This window comes from Elephas maximus, chromosome X, assembly GCF_024166365.1.
Source record: "Elephas maximus indicus isolate mEleMax1 chromosome X, mEleMax1 primary haplotype, whole genome shotgun sequence".
NCBI classification, from domain to species: domain Eukaryota; kingdom Metazoa; phylum Chordata; class Mammalia; order Proboscidea; family Elephantidae; genus Elephas; species Elephas maximus.
This window is the reverse complement of record NC_064846.1, coordinates 113,659,893-113,680,363: the sequence shown is the minus strand read 5'-3', so window position 1 is coordinate 113,680,363 and position 20,471 is coordinate 113,659,893. Positions and strand designations below refer to the sequence as shown.

Genomic DNA, 20,471 nt, shown 5'->3' with positions numbered 1-20,471 from the left:
CGACCTGCAAAATCTAGATTATTTACTATCTGGCCCTTTACAGAAAAGTTCTCCAATCCCTGCATTATAGTTTTCAAAGGAACATCATCTATATTAATTCAATTACTCCTAACATCAACCCTGAGAGCTACCTGGTATTAGCTTGGATTCTGAAAATTAGGAAGGCTCAGAGAAGTTTAGTATCTTGCCCAAGTTATACAGCTAGTAAAAAAGGGGTGGGGGATTCTGCAATCCCAGTTTTCTAGCTCCAAATCCAACATACTTTTTACCACACTATCACTTTCTAAGAACCCAACTCCTAATTCAACAAAGAGTTTAGACATTTAGTGCTAAAATTTACCAGATGGGTAGAGACATAAAACCTTTAAACTGGTGGGAAAACACTATTCAACAGAGAAACTTTGACTCCAAAAATATATTAATAGAATACATTGCATTTTATATAGACTTGTATGATTTACAAAGTGTATTTTCTCACTTGATTCGTAAAGAAATACTGCTAAGTAAGTAGAGTCGTTGTTCTGTTTTGTTTAATAGCAAATAACGGGAAAAGGAGGCAAGGTGTCAGCTGTCATGGACTGAACTCTGTCTCCCAAATATATGTGTATCAATTTGCCTATGCAACGATTCCCAGTATTGTGTGATGGACCACCATTTTGTCATCTGATGTGATTTTCCTATGTGTTGTAAATTCTACCTCTATGTTAATGAGATAGATTAGCAGCAGTTATGATGATGAGATCTACAAGATTAGATTGTGTCTTAAGCCAATCTCTTTTGAAATATAAAAGAGAATAGCGAGCAGAAAGACATGGGGACCTCGCACCATCAAGAAAGCAGCTCCGGAAGCATAGAGTGTCCCTTAGACCCAGAGTTCCTGTCTGAGAAGCTCTTTGACCAGGGGAAGATTGATGACAAGGACCTTCCTCCAGAGCCACAGAGAGAGAAAACTTTCCCCTGGAACTGACGTCCTGAATTCAGACTTCTAGCCTACTAGACTGTAGGGAGAATAAACTTCTCTTCGTTAAAGCCATCCACTTGTGGTATTTCTGTTATAGCAGCACTAGATAACCAAGACAGTGGCTTAGTCAGACACGTCATGCCATCCCCCTTCGGCAAAGACTTGAGAAGCCAAGTAAAACAGACACAGATGACGATCTTGGAGCCTTGAACAACAAACAGAAGGATGAAAAATTAAGTCTAACATTGAATGGAAGGAAAAACTGAATGAAAACAGCCAATGAGGCACTTTATGGATCATAGGTGCCCTGCCAGCCAGCACGGTACAGCTTGGCCATTTTGAGACAAAGTGAGCAGTGTTCCCAGGTGAGAAGCAAGGAAGACAACTTCATGGAATTCCCAATAGGAGACAGGGATACTGTGCAGACAAACCCAGAGTGAAGCAAGGTGAGCAGAACATGAACCGGATCTAAGGAGGGAAAGTGCACGAAGGCAAGCAACAGTTCCAGGGACCCTGGTGACCACAGAACAGGGAGAGAGCCAAAAACAGAGACAGAACTACTCACCAGCAGCAGTCCCTGATCATTTGGGCGAGTGGCACCCATGGAATAGTGGATCAGTAGAGAGGTAACTGGAGATCCCTCACCTGACAGGACTCTGGACAGCCCCACCCTCCTCGCATTTGTTGGGGTCAAGTCCTCATCACCGGTTGCAGCCTACAAGGAGTGCTCCAGTGTCCATGCCAATCACCAAAGGAGCACACTCCCCCCACCACCCCCTGCCCTTTCAGTAACCAGTGGCACACACCTGCCCAGCCTTGCTTGCCCAGTGACCAATCATACACAAACCCCTCCCCACCCCAACTGACGATGTACGTCCACCCCGCTCACTGCTCTCTCTATGACCCCACCACCACCAATTGGCGGGGCACACACTGACACTGCCGATTGGTGGTTTACACTCCTGCACCGCAACACCTACAACTGACAGCGTATACACGCCCCACTCTCCCCCCTGAACCACCAGCAATTGGTGGTGCCCACTCCTGCACTACTGAACGGGGGATTGGTGGCACCCGACCACCCCATCCACCCTCCTCCGTCACCCCACATGCTTGGCATCAGCAGCACACTTCCACACCAGTCTGGCAACATGCAGCACAAGCTAGTACCCGCCACACTGGCAGATAGCTCCGCACATGCACCCCACCCACCCCCTGCCTCCTCACCCACCCGACAATCAGAAGTGCAAGCTCCCGTGCTGCCTGCCCGATGACCAGTGACCCATGTACCCCTACCGTGACCACCTGGCAATTGGTGGCATGCATTCACCATGTCTATAACCCAGCGACCAGCAAGAATGCTCCCTTCACCCATGTCCTGTGACCAGCCACACCCATCACATCCTGACAGGCACCATTTTCACCTCTGCCAAACAATGAGTAAGAGGTCCTAGTGCCCTCATCCAACATTCACCTGACTGCAACGTCACACATCGCACACCAAGACAGTTCTAACAGACCAACTGCTCTTGCACTGAAACCTCTTGAGCCCCACCACCTACTGAGACCCCAATTTGTAACACACAGAGGACCTATCCCATCCATTTGGGTAGCACTGCCTCACAGGAGCTATGGTGACATGTGTTCTGACCTCCAGAGGATGCACCAACTGTTAGCACCAGCCTAGAACAACCCCATGTTCCCGTAAGTGCTGTAGAGGGATACTAACCACCTAACACTTGTCATTAAACATCAGAAAAAGAACCTGCTATACCACCTCCTGTCAATCCTGTAAGGGAAGACATACGATGCTAACTATGGAAGAATCACATGTGGGTGTGACCCACTATACCCATTAGTGACAGGAAATCACATTCAGTCAACTACCACCAAAGTCACACATAGAGCAGTACCACAAAACAACAAATAATAAAAAGAAAGCAAGGCATTCTAAAGGAAAGAGAAGAAACAAAGTTCCTCATGTATCAAAAACAAAACAAAAAAATCAGGACAAAACAAACAATAGCCAATAAGGAAATATATAAATAAATTAACACCTTAATGCCCTGGAGACAGCAAACAACAAATCATATGAAGAAACAGGATAAGATGGCTCAAACAAGTGAGGAAGAAATGATAATAAAACTATCTGATAAGGAAGTCTAGAAACTTATATTTAGGCTCCTCAAAGAGATCAAGGAAAATACAGAAAAAAAAAACCTAAAAGGATTCAGGAAAAAAAAAATTTTTAAATGACAAAGTAAATCGACAAATAGAAACCATATAAAAACAACAACTATAAATCCAGGAGTCCAACAATAAAATATCAGAAATACATATCCAATGGAAGGACACAGAAGTAGAACTGAATCAATAAAAGAAAGAATCAGCAAAATAGAGGGCAACTCCCTTGATGCTAATTTGTTTGAGGATCAGAAAAAAAGAATAAAGAAAAATGAAGAAAGCCTTAGACTTATATGTGACACCTTCAAGGGAAATAATTTACATATAATAAGAATTCCAGAAGAGTAGAGGAAAATTACAGACAGAATTTTTGAAGATATATTGAAAAAACTCCCCAAATATCATGAAAGATGACAAGGTTTCCATCCAAGAAGCTCAACAAACCCCACACACAGGAGAGTCCCCAAAAGAAATTCACCAAGGCATATTATAATCAAACTTTCCAAAAGCAAAGACAAAGAAAGAATTCTGAGAGCAGCTCATGAAAAATAAAATATCACTTACAAAGGACCACCAATAAGACTAAGTACGGATTTCTCATCAGAAATCATGCCGGCAAGCAGGCAGCTGAATGACATACAAAGTCCTGAAAGAAAAGAATTCCCAACGAAGAATCATACATCCAGCAACTTTGTCTTTCAAAAACAGTGTTGCAACTAGGACATTTACATAAGTCTTAGTCATCTAGTGCTGCTATAACAGAAATACCACAAGTGGATGGCTTTAACAAAGACAAATTTATTCTCTCACAGTCTAGTAGGCTACAAGTCCAAATTCAGGGTGTCGGCTCCAAGGGTATGCTTTCTCTCTCTGTCGGCTCTGGAGGAAGGTCCTTGTCATCAATCTTCCCCTGGGCTAGGAGCTTCTCCACGTAGGAACCACAGGTCCAAAGGGGGCGCTCTGCTCCCGACACTGCTTTCTTGGTGGTATGAGGTCCCCCCCACTGCCACTAGCTTCCCTTTCATCTCTTGTAAGATAAAAGGTGGTGCACACCAACCCCAGAGAAACTCCCTTTACACTGGATCAGGTATGTGACCTGGGTAAGGGTGTTACATCCCACCCTAATCTTCTTTAACATAATCTAATCATGCCTCATGAACCACTGGCAGAGATCAGGATTCATAACACATAGAAAAATTACAGCTATCACAAAATGGAGGATAACCACACAATACTGGGAATCATGGCCTAACCAAGTTGACACATATTTTGGGGGGACAGAATTCAATTCCTGACACCAGATAAGCAGAAATTAAAAGAATTTGTGAAAACCAGGCCAGACTTATAAGAAATATCATAGGAGGATAAAGGTAAACTCCAGGGTAACTATGAAATCAATAAATCTACTCAACAAAATAAGGAATCAAAAAGACTCAATAAACACAAAAACAACAACAAATGATAAGAAAATCTACACACAGAAAGAACTCAGCACAGAAAATTAAGAGCAACAAAGAAACCATAAACACCACAAAAAAGTATAGCAAAACAGCAGCAGTGAATTCACACCTATCGATAATCCCACTCACTGTAAATGGATTAAACGCACCAGTCAAGAGACAGAGAGTGACAGAATGGATTAAAAAAACATGACCCTTCAATATGGCACCTACAAGAGACAAACCTTAGACACAAAGACAAAATCCATTATAGAAGACAAAAAAACCCCATTGCTATCAAGTCAACTCTGACTCAGAGACACCCTACAGGACAGAGTAGAACTGCCCCATAGGGTTTCCAAGGACTGCCTGGTGGATTCGAACTGCCAAACTATTTTTGGTTAGCAGCCATAGCTCTTAACTACTACACCACCAGGGTTTCCTATAAAAAACAAAGAAGGGCATTATATAAAGATTAAAGAGTCATCCGAAACAGTTAAATGCAGAAAAGACAGTCTTTTTAACAAATGGTGCTGGCATAAGTGGATATCTATCTGCAAAAAATAAAACAAGACCCATACCTCACTCCATGCACAAAAACTAACTCAAAATGGATCAAAGACCCATATATAAAATCTAAAACGATAAAGATCATGGAAGAAAAAATACGGACAACGTTAGGAGCCCTAATACATGGCATAAACAGTATAGAAAACATTATAAAGAACGCAGAAGAAAAACATTATAAAGAACGTAGAAGAAAAACTAGGTAACTGGGAGCTCCTAAAAATCAAACACTTATGCTCATCCAAAGACTTCGCCAAAAGAGTAAAAAGATTACCTACAGACTGGGAAAAAGTTTTTAGCTATGACATTTCTGATCAGTGCCTGATCTCTAAAACCTACATGATACTGCAAAAGCTCAACTGCAAAAAGACAAATAACCCAATTAAAAAATGGGCAGAAGATATGAATAGACACTTCACTAAAGAAGACATTGTGGTAGCTAACAGATACATGAGGAAATGTTCACAATCATTAGCTATTAGAGAAATGCAGATCAAAACTACAATGAGATTTCATCTCCAACAAGGCTGGCATTAATCCAAAAAACACAAAATAATAAATGTTGGAGAGGCTGTGGAGAGACTGGAACACTTCTACACTGCTGGTGGGAATGCCAAATGGTACAACCACTTTGGAAATCGACTTGGCGCTTCCTCAAAAAGTTAGAAATAGAACTACCATACGATCCGGCAATCCCACTCCTTGGAATATATCCTAGAGAAATAAGAGCCTTTACACGAACAGATATATGCACACCCATGTTTACTGCAGCACTGTTTACAATAGCAAAAACATGGAAGCAACCAAGGTGCCCATCAATGGATGAATGGACAAATAAATTATGGTCTATTCACACAATGGAATATTACGCATCGATAAAGAACAGTGAGGAATCTGTGAAACATTTCATAACATGGAGAAACCTGGAAGGCATTATACTGAGTGAAATGAGTCAGTTGCTAAAGGACAAATATTATATAAGACCACTATTATAAGAACTTGAGAAATAGTTTAAACTGAGAAGACAACAATCTTTTGTGGTTACGAAAGGGGGGAGGGAGGGTGGAAGAGGGGTATTCACTAATTAGTAGATAAGAACTATTTTAGGTGAAGGGAAAGACAACACACAATACAGGGGAGGTCAGCACAATTGGGCTAAATCAAAAGCAAAGATATTTCCTGAATAAACTCAATGCTTCGAAGGCCAGCATAGCAGGGGCAGGGGTCTGGGAACCATGGTTTCAGGGAACATCTAAGTCAATTGGCATAACAAAATCTATTAACAAAACATTCTACATCCCACCTTGAAGAGTGGCGTCTGGGGTCTTAAATGCTAGCAAGCAGCCATCTAATATGCATCAATTGGTCTCAACCCACCTGGAGCAAAGGAGAATGAAGAACACCAAGGACACAAGGTGATTATGAGCCCAAGAGACAGAAAGGGCCACATGAACCAGAGACTACATCAGCCTGAGACCAGAAGAACTAGATGGTGCCCGGCTACAGCCGATGACTGCCCTGACAGGGAACACAACACGGAACCCCTGAGGGAGCAGGAAAGCAGTAGGATAAAAAAATACAGACCCCAAATTCTCATAAAACCAGGCTTAACGGTCTGAGACTGGGAGGATCCCAGTGGTCATGGGCCCCAGACCTTCTGTTGGCCCAGGACAGGAACCATTCCCGAAGCCAACTCTTCAGACATGGATTAGACTGGACAGTGGGTTGGAGGGGATGCTGATGAGGAGTGAGCTTCTTGGATCAGGTGGACACTTGAGACTATATTGGCATCTCCTGCCTGGAGGGGAGATGAGAGGGTGGAGGGGGTTAGAAGCTGGTGAAAAGGACACGAAAAGAGAGAGCGGATGGAGAGAGCAGACTGTCTCATCAGGGGAGAGTAATTGGGAGTGTGTAGCAAGGTATACATGGGTTTTTGTGTGAGAGACTGCTTGATTTGTAAACTTTCACTTAAAGCACCATAAAAATTATTAAAAAAAAGATTATAGGGTCAATTCACCCAGAAGACATAACAATATTAAATATTTATGCACCCAATGAAAGAGCTCCAAAATATATAAAACATACTGTAATAGGGTTGAATAGAGAAATACACAATTCTACATATTATTGTAGGAGACTTTAACACACCACTTTCAATGACAAACACGCTTTTGGCATGTCCCAGTGTTTTAGTATGTTGTGTTTTCATTCTCATTTGATTCTAAGAATTTTTTTATTGTACCTTAGATGAAGGTGTACAGAGCAAATTAGTTTCTCATTAAACAATTAATACACATATTTTGTGACATTGGTTGCCAACTGCATAACATGTCAACACTCTCTGCTTCTCGATCTTGGCTTTCCTGTTACCGGGTTTCCTGTCCCCTCTTGCCTTCTTATCCTTGCCCCTGGGCTGCTGTGCCCATTTAGTGGAAATTTTCTAGCAATGAAGGCACACATCAAAAAAGAAGAGAGGTCCAAAATCAATAACTTAACCCGACAGCTTGACCAAAGAGAAAAGGGGCAGCAAAAGAAGACCACAGTTGCAAGAAGAAAAGAAAGAATAAAGATCACAGCAGAAATAAATGAAATTTAAAACAGAAAAACAATGGAAAGAATCAACAAGACTAGAAATTAGTTCTTTGAGAAGATCAATAAAATTAACAAACCACTGGCCAAACTGACAAAGGAAAAAAAAAATCAGAAGACACAAACAACCAAAATAAGAAATGAAATGGGTGACACTACGACAGAACGAACTGAAATAAAGAGGATCACAGAAATTATGAAAAATTGTACCATGACAAATTTGAAAACTTAGAAAAAATAAATTTCTAGAAACATATTACCTACCTAAACTAACACAAATAGAGCTAGAAAATCTGAACAGACCCATAACAAAAGAAGAAACTGAAGATATCATTTTAAAAAAACCCTGGCTCAGACAGCTTCACTGGAGAATTCTACCAAACATTCAGAGAAGAGTTGACACCAATTCTACTCAACCTATTTCAGAATGTAGAAAAGGAAGGAACACTCCCTAATTCATTCTATAAAGCCAGTACAACCCTGATACCAAAGACACCAAAAAAAAAAAAAAAGATAATTACAAACCAATACCCCTCATGAATATAGACATAAAAATTCTCAACAACATTCTAGCCAACAGGACTCAAGAGCATATCAAAAAAATAATACATCATGATCAAGTGGGATTCACATCAGGGATGCAAGGCTGGTTCAACATTAGAAAATCAATAATGTAATTCACATAAATAAAACAAAAGAACCACATGATCATCTCAATCGATGCAGAAAAAGTATTCAGTAATATCCATCACCCTTTCCTGATAAGAATTCTTAGGAACATAGGAACAGAAGCAAAATTCCTCAACATAATTAAGGGTACATTTTTTTTTTATGCAAAACCAACAGCAAACATTATTCTCAACAGAAAAAGATTAAGAGCACGCTCCTTGAGAACGGGAATGATACAATGATGCCCATTATCACCACTCTTATTCAATTTTATACTAAAGCCAGAATAATAAGGCAAGAAAGGGAAATACAGGGTATCCAAATTGGAAAGGAAGAAGTAAAACTACCTCTATTCCAAGACAACATGATCCTATACATAGAAAATCCCACAGATTTCAAAAGAAAGCTACTATAACTAATGGAAGGTGTCTTAGTCATCTAGTGCTGCTGTAACAGAAATACAACAAGGGATGGCTTTAACAAAGAGAAATTTATTCCTTCACAGTCTAGCAAATTCAGGGCATCAGCTCTAAAGGAAGGTTTTCTCTGTCAACTCTGGAGGAAGGTCCTTGTCATCAATCTTCCCCTGGACTAGGAGCTTCTCTGCATAGGAACCTCAGGTCCAAAAGACACGCTCTGCTCCTGGTGCTGCTTTCTTGGTGGTATGAGGTCTCCCTGTTTCTCTGCTCACTTCTCTCTTTTATATTTCAAAAGAGATTGGCTTAAGACACTAACTAATCTTGTAGTTCTTATCAATATAACTGCCAATAATCCATCTCATTACATCACAGGGATAGGATTTACAGCACATAGGGGAATCACATCAGATGACAAAATGGCAGACAATAATACAATACTGGGAATAATGACCTAGCCAAGGTGACAGATATTTTGGGGGGGACACATTCAATCCATGACAAAAGGATTCAGCAAAGTGACAGGGTATAAGATCAACACACAAAAATGAGTTGGGTTCCTCTACACTAACAAGGAGACCAAAAAGGAAACCAAGAAAACAATACCATTTACAATAGCCCCCAAAAGGATAACATACCTAGGAATAAACCCTAACCAGGGACATAAAAGATTTATACATGGAAAACTATAAAACACTACTGCAAGAAAACAAGAGACCTACATAAATGGAAAACATGCCATGCTCATGGTTTGGAAGACTCAGCATTGTGAAAATATCAATACTACCCAAAATATTCCATAGATATACTGTAATCCTGGACCAAATCCCAATAGCATTCCTTAATGAAATAGAAAACCTAATTACCAACTTTATATGGAAAGGAAATAGGCCCTGAATAGCTAAAGAAATATTGAAGAAGAAGAACAAAGTAGGAGGTCTCATACTCCCCAATCTCAAAAATTACTATATACCCACAATAATCAAGATAGCCTGGTACTGGTTCACTGACAAACACAAAGACCAATGCAATAGAATTGGGAACCCAGAACTAAATTCAATGATCTTTGACAAAGGATCAAATTCCATCCAATGGGGAAGAACCAGTCTCTTTAAGAAATGGTGCTGGCAAAGCTGGATATCCACTTGAGAAAAATGATACAGGATCCATACCTCGCACCATGCACAAAAAACTAACTAAAAATGGAACAAAAACCTAAATGTTAAAGCTAAAACAAAGTTCCTGGAAGTTAACAAAGGGACAAAACAAGGGGACCTAATTTTCAGCATAAATAGCCTATCAAACACAACTAAAAAAGCACAAACAACAGAAGACAAATTAGATAACTAGGATCTCCTAAAAATTAAACGCCTATGCTAACCAAAAGACTTTATCAACTTTACCAAAAGAGTAAAAAGAGAACCTACAGACTGGGAAAAAAAATCTTTGGCAACGACATATCTTACAAGGGTTTAATCTCTAAAATACATAGACAACTGCAACAACTCAACAACAAACAGACAAACAAGCCAACCAAAAAACGCACAAAGGACATAAACAGACACTTCACCAAAGAGGACATTCAGACAGCCAACAGATACATGAAAAGATGCTTATGTTCATTAGCCGTTAGAGAAATGCAAATCAAAACTATAATGAGATACCATCTCACCCCTGAGAAAATGGCATTTATCAAAAAAACAAAAAGTAACAAATGCTGGTGATGTCGTGGGAGATTCAAACTCTCTTATACACTGCTAGTGGGACCGTAAAATGGTACAGCCACTATGGAAAATAGTATGACAATTCCTCAAAAATGTACAAAGAAACCAAGAGACCTACATTAAGTGGAAAAACATACCATGCTCATGGATAGAAAGACCCAACATTGTGAAAACGTCGAATCTACCCAAAGTGATCTACAGATACAATATAATCCCAATCCAAACACCAGCAGCATTTTTTAATGAGATGGAAAAACTAATCACCAACGTTATATGGGAAGAGGTCCTGAAGAAGCAAAAGCATTATTGAAAACAAAGAACAAGATAAGAGGCCTCATGCTACCTGACCTCAGAATCTACTATACAGCCACGGAAGTTAAAACAGCCTGGAACTGGTACAAGGACTGACACATAGACCGATGGAACAAAATCGAGAACCCAGACATAAATCCATCCACCTATGGTCAGCTGATTTTTGACAAAGTACAAAAGTCCTTTAAATGGGGAAAAGAGAGTCTTTTTAACAGTGTTGGCAAAACTGAATGTCCACCTGTAAAAAAATGAAACAGGACCCATACATCAAACCATACACAAAAACTAACTCAAAATGAATCAAAGACCTAAATGTTAAACCTAAAACTATAAAGTTCCTGGAAGATAACACAAGGACAAAATTAGGGGACATATTCTCAGCATAAATAGCATATCAAACAAAATTAAAAATGCATAAACAACAGAAGATAAATTAGATAACTGGGACCTCCTAAAAATTAAATACCTATGCTTATCAGAAGACTTCACCAAAAGAGTAAAAACAGAACCTACAAACAAAAATCTTTGGCAACAATGTATCTGACGAGGGCCTAATCTCTTAAAATCTATACAATACTTCAACAACAAAAAGACAATCCAATTAATAAATGGGCAAAGGACATTTTGATAAACAGCTTGATGGTGCCGGGTTACCACCACTGACTGCTCTGACAGGGATCACAGTAGACGGTTCCAGACACGGCAGGAGAAAAATGTAGAACAAAACTCAAATTCACAAAAAAAAGACCAGACTTGCTGATCTGACAGAGACTGGAGAACCCCGAGAGCTGGCCAACACAGACACACTTTTAACATAGAACTGAAGTCATTTCAGATGTTCACCCCTCAGCCAAAGATCAGACACATCTGTGGGGGATAGAGCCAACAGGAAACCCTGGTGGCGTAGTGGTTAAGTGCTACAGGTGCTAACCAAAGGGTCGGCAGTTCGAATCCGCCAGGCGCTCCTTGGAAACTCCGTGGGGCAGTTCTACTCTGTCCTATAGGGTCGCTATGAGTCAGAATCGACTTGACAGCACTGGGTTTGGTTTTTGGTTATAGAGCCAACAATAACACACATGAGGAACGTGCTCTGTAGTTCAATTGTGCAGAGGAGACTAATGGGCACACCAGCCCAAAACAAAGATGAGAAGGCAGGAAGGGACAGGAAAACTGGAACAATGGAAACAGGGAACTCGAGGTGGAGAAGGGGAGAGTGTTGACTCATCGCAGGGTTGGCAACCAACATCACGAAACAATTTGCATATTAACTGTTTAATGAGAAACTAAATGGCTATATGAATTTTGACTTAAAATACAATAAAATAAATAAAATAAAACGTTAAGCTTTGTGGAAGGAGGGTTTATTGACTGTTCTGTCCACCAACATATCCCCAGCAACTAAAGCAATCCCTGGTTCATAATAGGTGCTCAATAAATACCTGTTAAATGAATGAATTAGATCAAGAGGCAGCTGTTCATACAAAACAAGGGGATACTGATTGGATTAAAGTCAGGCAACGTGTACGTCAGGGTTGTATCCTTTGACCATACCTATTCAATCTGTATGCTGAGCAAATAATCCTAGAAGCTGGACTATACAAAGAAAAATGGGGCATCAGTATTGGACGAAGACTCATTAAAAACCTGCGTTATGCACATGACACAACCTTGCTTGCTGAAAGTGAAGAGGACTTGAAGCACTTACTAATGAAGATCAAAGACTACAGCCTTCAGTATGGATTACACCTCAACATAAAGAAAACAAAAATCCTCACAACTGGACCAATGAGCAACATCATGAGAAATGGAGGAAAGATTGAAATTGTCAAGGATTTCATTTTAGTTGGATCCACAATCAACAGCCATGGGAGCAGCAGTCAAGAAATCAAAAGGCGCATTGCAGTGCGTAAATCTGTTGCAAAGGACCTCTTTAAAATGTTGAAAAGCAAAGATGTCACCTTGAAGACTAAGGTGCACCTGACCCAAGCCATGGTATTTTCAATCGCATCACATGCATGTGAAAGCTGGACAATGAATAAGGAAGACTGAAGAATTGATGCCTTTGAATTGTGGTGTTGGCGAAGAATATTGAATATACCATGGACTGCCAAAAGAACGAACAAATCTGTCTTGGAAGAAGTACAACCAGAATGCTCCTTAGAAGCAAGGATGGCGAGACTGTGTCTTACATACTTTGGACATGTTGTCAGGAGGGATCAGTCCCTGGAGAAGGACATCATGCTTGGCAGAGTACAGGGTCAGTGGAAAAGAAAAGACCCTCAACGAGGTGGACTGACACACTGGCTGCAACAATAAGCTCAAGCATAACAACAATTGTAAGGATGGCGCAGGACCAGGCAGTGTTTCGTTCTGTTGTGCAAAGGGTCACTGTGAGTCGGAACTGACTCGACAGCACCTAACAACAACAACAAATGAATGAATGATCTGTGTAGAAACTTACTCTGAAGTTTCCTTCCGCCATAGTAATGATAATTCATGTACCTGAACTGCTGCCATGTGCTGCATTGGCATGATGGCGAGAAAAAGGTAAAAAAAAAAAAAAGTCCTTAAACTCCAGGTGTAAAGCAAATGACAGTAGGGACTTGGGCATGGGGCAGTGATAATTTGGGGGGGTTGCCTTTAGACAGTGTTCCATTTGTCTCAGTTACTCAGCAGCAAAATTGGCTTCATTTTTCAGATCTCCTGGTCCTGGATCCTGAGATGTGCTATGCTAGACTTAGAAAGGAGGGAAGCAGAAGTCAGGCAGCCCTGAGGAAGAGGCTCCCTATCTAATATCTTACCTGTTAATGACAGCCTATGGTAGTTGCTGTTCTATTGTCCGATTAAAAACAAAAAAGGAAGAGCCTTAGAAATCTGAAATTCTTCTCTCCTTGTTACTCTGTTAAACTCGAACTTGTGCAACCCCTCTGAAGGCTTGTTATGGCAGATCCTAGAACAGTGCCTGGCACTTAGCAGGTACTCAATTAGTATTTATTGAACAAATGGCCTTTTCTGGTCATGTGGTTTTGAAAGACCACACAGCGTGTTGGGCCCCTTTCTACAGACCCCTAAAGAAGATAGGGATATTTAAAAAAAGAACAAAAATGGGCAAAGGATATGAAAAGATACTTTACCAAAGAAGACATTTGACCGGCTAAGAGACACGTGAGGAAATGCTCACAATCATTAGTTATTAGACCAAAAAGCAAACCCATTGCCCTTGCGTTGATTCCGATTCATAGCAACCCCATAGGACAGAACAGTACTTCTCCATAGGGTTTCCAAGGACTGGCTAGTAGATTCCAACTGCTGACCTTTTGGTTAGCAGCCGAGCTCTTAACCACTATACTACCAGGGCTTCAGCTATTAGAGAAATGGAAATCGAAACTGCAATGAGATACTATCTCACACTGACATTACTGGCACTAATCAAAAAAACAGAAAATAACAAATGTTCGAGAGGTTGCAGGCAGATTGGAACTCTTACGCACTGCCAGTGGGTGTGTAAAATGATACAATCACTATGGAAAATGATATGGCACCTCCTTAAAAAGCTAAAAATAGAAATACAATACAATCCAGCAATCCCATTACAAGGAATATATCCTAGAGAAATAAGAGCCGCCACACGAACAGACATAAGTGCCCATCAACAGATGAATGGATAAACAAACTATGGCACATACACACAATTACTACACAACAATAAAGAACAATAACATACCCGGAAAACATCCCACAAGATGGATGAATTTGGAGGACATTATTCTGAATGAAATATTCAATCACAAAAGGAAAAATATCGTACAAGACCACTATTATAAAAAAAAAAAAAAGGTTTACATACAGAAATAATCTTTGATGGTTACAAAGGAAAGAAAGGGAAGGGTGGGGAGAGAAAATCACTATCTACATAGTAGACAAGTGTTAACAATAGTAAAGAGAAAGACAACACACGATATAGGGGAAGTTAGCACAACTTGACCAAGGCAAAGTCACAGAAGCTTCCTTGTTGTTGTTCTTAGGTGCCGTCAAACCAGTTCCAATTCATAGTGACCCTATGTACCACAAAACGAAACAATGCCTGGTCCTGCGCCATGCTCACAATCGTTGTTATGCTTGAGCCCACTGTTGCAGCCACCCTGCCAATAGATCTTACTGAAGGTCTTTCTCTTTTCAGCTGACCCTGTACTTTACCAAGCATGATGACTTTCTCCAGGAAATGATCCCTCCCAATAACATGTCCAAAGTATGTGGGACGAAGTTTCACAATCCTTGCTTCTAAGGAGCATTCTGGTTGTACTTCTTCTAAGACAGATTTGTTTGTTCTTTTGACAGTCCATGGTACATTCAATATTCTTTGCCAACACCACAGTTCAAAGGTGTCAATTCTTCAGTCTTCCTTATTCATCGCCCACCTTTGGCCTACATATGAGGCAACTGAAAATACCATGGCTTGAGCTGGGCACACCTTAGTCTTCAAGGTGACATCTTTGCGTTTCAACACTTTAAAGAGGTCTTTCGCAACAGATTTGCCCAATGCAATGAATCTTTTGATTTCTTGACTGCTGCTTCCATGGTGTTGATTATGGATCCAAGTAAAATGAAATCTCTGACAACTTCAGTCTTTTCTCCGTTTATCATGATGTTGCTTACTGGTCCAGTTCTGAAGATTTTTGTTTTCTTTATGTTGAGGTGTAATCCATACTGAAGACTGTGGTCTTTGATCTTCATCAGTAAGTGCTTCAAGTCCTTTTCACTTTCAGCAAGCAAGGCTCTTTCATCTGCATACTGCAGGTTGTTAAAGAGTCTTCCTCCAATCCTGATGCCCCTTTCTTCTCCGTATAGTCCAGCTTCTCGGATTTATTCACTCAGCATACAGACTAAATAAACAAACCAAAAGAAAGACTGAATAGTTATGGTGAAAGGATACAACCCTAACGCACACCTTTCCTAATTTTAAACCACGCAGTATCCCCTTGTTCTGTCCTCTTGATCTATATACAGGTTCCTCATGAGCACAATTAAGTGTTCTGGAATTTCCGTTCTTCACAATGTTATCCATAATTTGTTATGATCCACACAGTCAAATGCTTTAGCATACTCAATAAAACACAGGTAAACATCCTTCTGTAATTCTCTGCTTTCAGCCAGGATCCATCTGATATCAGCAATGATACCCCTTGTGCCACCTCCTCTCCTGAATCTGGCCTGAATTTCTGGCAGTTCCCTGTCGATATACTGCTACAGCCACTTTTGAATGATCTTCAGCAAAATTTTTCTAGCGTGTGATATTAATGATATTGTTCAATAATTTCTGCATTCCGTTGGACCACCTTTCTTGGGAATAGGCATAAATATGGATTTCTTCCAGTCAGTTGGCCAGGTAGGTGTCTTCCAAATTTCATGGTATAGATGAGTGAGCACTTCCAGTGCTGCATCCATTTGTTGAAATATCTCAATTGATATTCTGTCAATTCCTGGAGCCTTCAGTACCATCATTTACATCTTGAAATGGCTGAATGTTAAACCAATTGTTCTTGGTATAATGACTGTGTATCCCTTCCATCTTCTTTTGATGCTTCTCGCGTCATTTAATATTTTCCCCCATAGAATCCTTCATTAGTGCAACTTGAGGCTTGAATTTTATCTTCAGCTCTTTCAGCTTGAGAAATGCCAAGCATGTTCTTCTCTTTTGGGTTCTATCTCCAGGTCTTTGCACATGTCATTATAATACTTCGTGTTCTCGAGCTACCCTTTGAAATCTTCTGTTCAATTCTTTTACTTCATCATTTCTTCCTTTTGTTTTAGCTGCTTGATGTTCAAGGGCAAGTTTCAGTCTCTTCTGACATTCATTTTGGTCTTTTCTTTCCTGTCTTTTTAATGACCTCTTCCTTTTTTCATGTATGATGTCCTCCATGTCATTCTACAACTCGTCTGGTCTTCGGTCATCGGTCGTTAGTGTTCAATAAATCAAATCTATTCCTGAGATGGTCTCTAAATTCAGGTGGGATATACTCAAGGTCATACTCTGGCTCTCATCGATTTGTACTAATTTTCTTCAGTTTCAACTTGAACTTCCATGTGAGCAATTCTGTTCCAAGGCCCCTGGCCTTGTTCTGCCCGATGATATTGAGCTTTTCCATCATCTCCTTCCACAGATATCATCTATTTGATTCCTGGGTATTCCATCTGGCAAGGACCATGTGTACAGCTGCCGTTTATGTTGTTGAAAAGAGGTATTTGCAATGAAGAAGTCATTGGTCTTGCAAAATTCTATCATGCGGTCTCTGGCTTTGTTTCTATCACCAAGGCCATATTTTCAAACTACCGATCCTTTTTCTTTGTTTCCAACTTTCACAGTTCATCACCAGTAATTATCAATGCATCCTGATTGCATGTTCGATCAATTTCAGACTGCAGAAGCTGGTAAAAATCTTCAATTTCTTCATCTTTGGCCATAGTGGTTGGTGTGTAAATTTGAATAGTCATATTAACTGGTCTTCCTTGTAGGCATATGGATATTATCCTATCACTGACAGCGTTGTATTTCAGGATAGATCGCCATTCCACTTCAAGTTGTCATTTGCAGCATAGTAGACTATATGATTCAAAATGGCCAATACCAATCCATTTCAAGTCACTAATGCCTAGGATATCGATCTTTATGCATTCCATTTATTTTTGACAATTCCCAATTTTCCTATATGCATACTTCGTGCATTCCAGGTTCTATTAATGGATGTTTGCAGCTGTTTCTTCTCATTTTGATTGGGCAACATCAGTAAATGAAGGCCCGAAAGCTTGACTCCACCCACATCATTAAGGTTGACTCTACTTTGAGGAGGCAGCTCTTCCCCAGTCATTTCTTAAGTGACTTCCAACCTGGGGGGCTCAGCTTCCGGCACTATATCAGACAATGTTCCACTGCTATTCATAAGGTTTTCACTAGATAATTATTTTCAGAAGTAGACCACCAGGTCCTTCTTCCTAGTCTGTCTTAGTCTGTAAGCTCAGCTGAAACCTGTCCACCATGGGTGACCCTGCTGCTATCTGAATACCGGTGGCATAGCTTCTAGCATCACAGCAACACAGAAGCCCCCACAGTACGACAAACTGACAGACACATGAGGGAGAAGCTTCCTAGACACATCCAAATACCTTGAGGGACTGAGTTACTGGGGATGAGGGCTAGACACTATGGTCTCAGGGGACTTCTAGGTCAATAGGCGTAACACAGTTCATAAAGAGAATGTTCTACATCTTACTTTGATGAGTTGCATCTGGGGTCTTAAAAGCTTGCCATTATGAAATAATCTTACACTATTCCTAAACAAATAGGATAATATATAGGTGATTACAGGTTAAGCTATAAATAAAAAGCTTCCACAAGTTATTGATTGATATACTTTGTGGATAAGAAGTTGGCTCAAATTGTTTGAATAGATTCCAGATCTGAATAATCATAAACTATATAACAAATAGATATAATTGCTTTTAGAACAAATCAAATGCCAGTTTCTGGTTAAATAAAAGATAATTAAGTCAGACACAAATGACAAAATTATATAAGTCAGGTACAAAATATTGTATGATCTCACTTACATAAAATATCAATAATAGACATATATAGAGACAAAAGTAGACTAGTGGTTGCCAGGGGCTGGGAAGAGAGGGGAATAGGAACTTACTGCTTAATGGATACTGAATTTCTATTTGGAGTGATGAAGGGATTTGGGAGGTGGATAGTGGTTATGGTTGCACAACAGTCAATGTAATTAATGTCACTGAATTATACACTTGAAAATGGTTAAAACTGAAAATTTTGTTACATATACTCACCACAATACGAAGGTACTAAATGACTAAGTCTGGTTTGCTATTTTCAAGTTCAGGTTTTACCTATATAAACACTTTGTAAACAAAAATAATTCTCTTTATTAAGAAATCACTAATATAACTTTAGCACAAGGATTATCCCGTTTGTCACGCTAAGTTTCCTGATCATAAAGTCTCACTAACTCATAAAGAGATTTAGAATATCTCCATTCATCAAATATAAGGACTGACCTTTAAAAATGTATTTAGAGAGCGGGGCAAAGATGACGGAGTAGACGGACGCTTCCAGCGAGCCCTCTTACAACAAAGACCCCAAAAAACAAGTGAAACAAGTATATGTATGACAAGCTAGGAGTCCTGAACATCAGAGACAAAGTTACAAAACGAACTGAGTGGCAGGGGGAGGAAAGTCAGTTCAGAAGCGGAAAGGAGTAACAGGATCTGAATCGCCAAGAGCCCACAGGCAACATTCTGAGGAGTGGCTGCGGCAGGCCGCAGTTTCCTCAGGAAGAAGCAGCCAGCCACACAGCCTACTCACACCTCTGGAAACAGGGAAGAATGGCACTCTCAGCAAAAGCTAAGTACTGGAGTGTATTTTACCACTCCCCCACTCCCAAGCCGGCTCCGAGGCTGCTGATTTTCCTGGGCCTGAGATAGGCCCTGTTGAGCACCTCGAGCCATCCTCCCAGCCTTGGAAAAGGAATAAATTTGCAATTCGGGGAAAAGATAATTTGCCAGCTCCACTAACAAGGGGAGTTCAGGACAGAAGCAGCTCCTGTCCAGGAATAAACAGTCCGTGGACTTTGAGTACCTTTCCCCCCACATGGACCTGTGCGGGCCTATTTCATGAGAACAGGCCCTTGCTGGCAGACAACAACTGTTTCAGCTGTGCAGTGGAGAGGTGGGTGTTTAATGTTTGACAACGCTTTGCTGAATAAACAGGGTCCTCACCTACCCAGATCAGGGGCCTAAAGACTGGTGGCTCCACTCAGGTAACACAGCCACACATGATAAGGGTCGAAGGATAAGTGGTACCTTCTGCTCCTTACAACCAAAAATATTGGGTACCCATGGTCCGTCTGCAGAACCCAGCCACCTGTATGCTCTAGAGAGCAGGGACACGCTTTCCTCAGAGACACTCGGGGGACGATTCTAAGCCACCTGCCTTATTCAGACCATGACCCTCTGCTTCAACCAGATACTGGTACCTGCTCCAATCAACCCTAGCCCTCTAAGACTGTCGGACAGAGCCTGTACCACACACTTGATGATCAGCTACCTGGACAACGAAGCTGAATTCATACAAGTGAATGGACTCCTAGACTGACATACCGATAACAGCTCTAGCCATCTGGGGACAGGCTGTCAGAGCTCCAAAGGTGAAAATAATAAAGCTAGCTCACTCAAACAACCCATTTGGGCATATCAAAACAAAACAAAGCAAGAAGCTAAGATACGGTAAGCAAACATAAAATAAACTAATACAATAACTTACAGATGGCTCAGAGACAATAGTCAATATCAAGTCACACAAAGAAACAGACCATGATTGCCTCAACAAGCTCGCAAAACAAAGAATCCAGGGATCTTCTAGATCAAAGTGCCTTCCTGGAATTATCAGCTGAAGAATACAAAAGATTAATATACAAAACCCTTCAAGGCATCAGGAAGAAAATGAGGCAATCTGCAGAACAAGCCAAGGAACATACAGATGAAGCAGCTGAAGGAATTAAAAAGGTTATTCAGGAATGCAATGAAAAATTCAATAAGT

General features: G+C 40.5%; 1 protein-coding gene across 6 annotated transcripts in view; it reads right to left on the bottom strand.

Moving 5' to 3' along the window:
• Nucleotides 1–20,471, bottom strand: part of WNK3 (WNK lysine deficient protein kinase 3) — a 428,084-nt gene that overhangs the window by 395,246 nt on the left and 12,367 nt on the right. The window contains exon 1 of one of the 6 annotated variants that reach the window (XM_049872577.1): nt 15,059–15,144. The exons of the other annotated variants lie outside the window; for them this stretch is intronic. The gene's annotated coding sequence lies outside the window, so the exon portion shown is untranslated. Of the gene's footprint in view, nt 1–15,058; nt 15,145–20,471 lie in introns of those variants that run through there. 6 annotated transcript variants of the gene reach the window in all.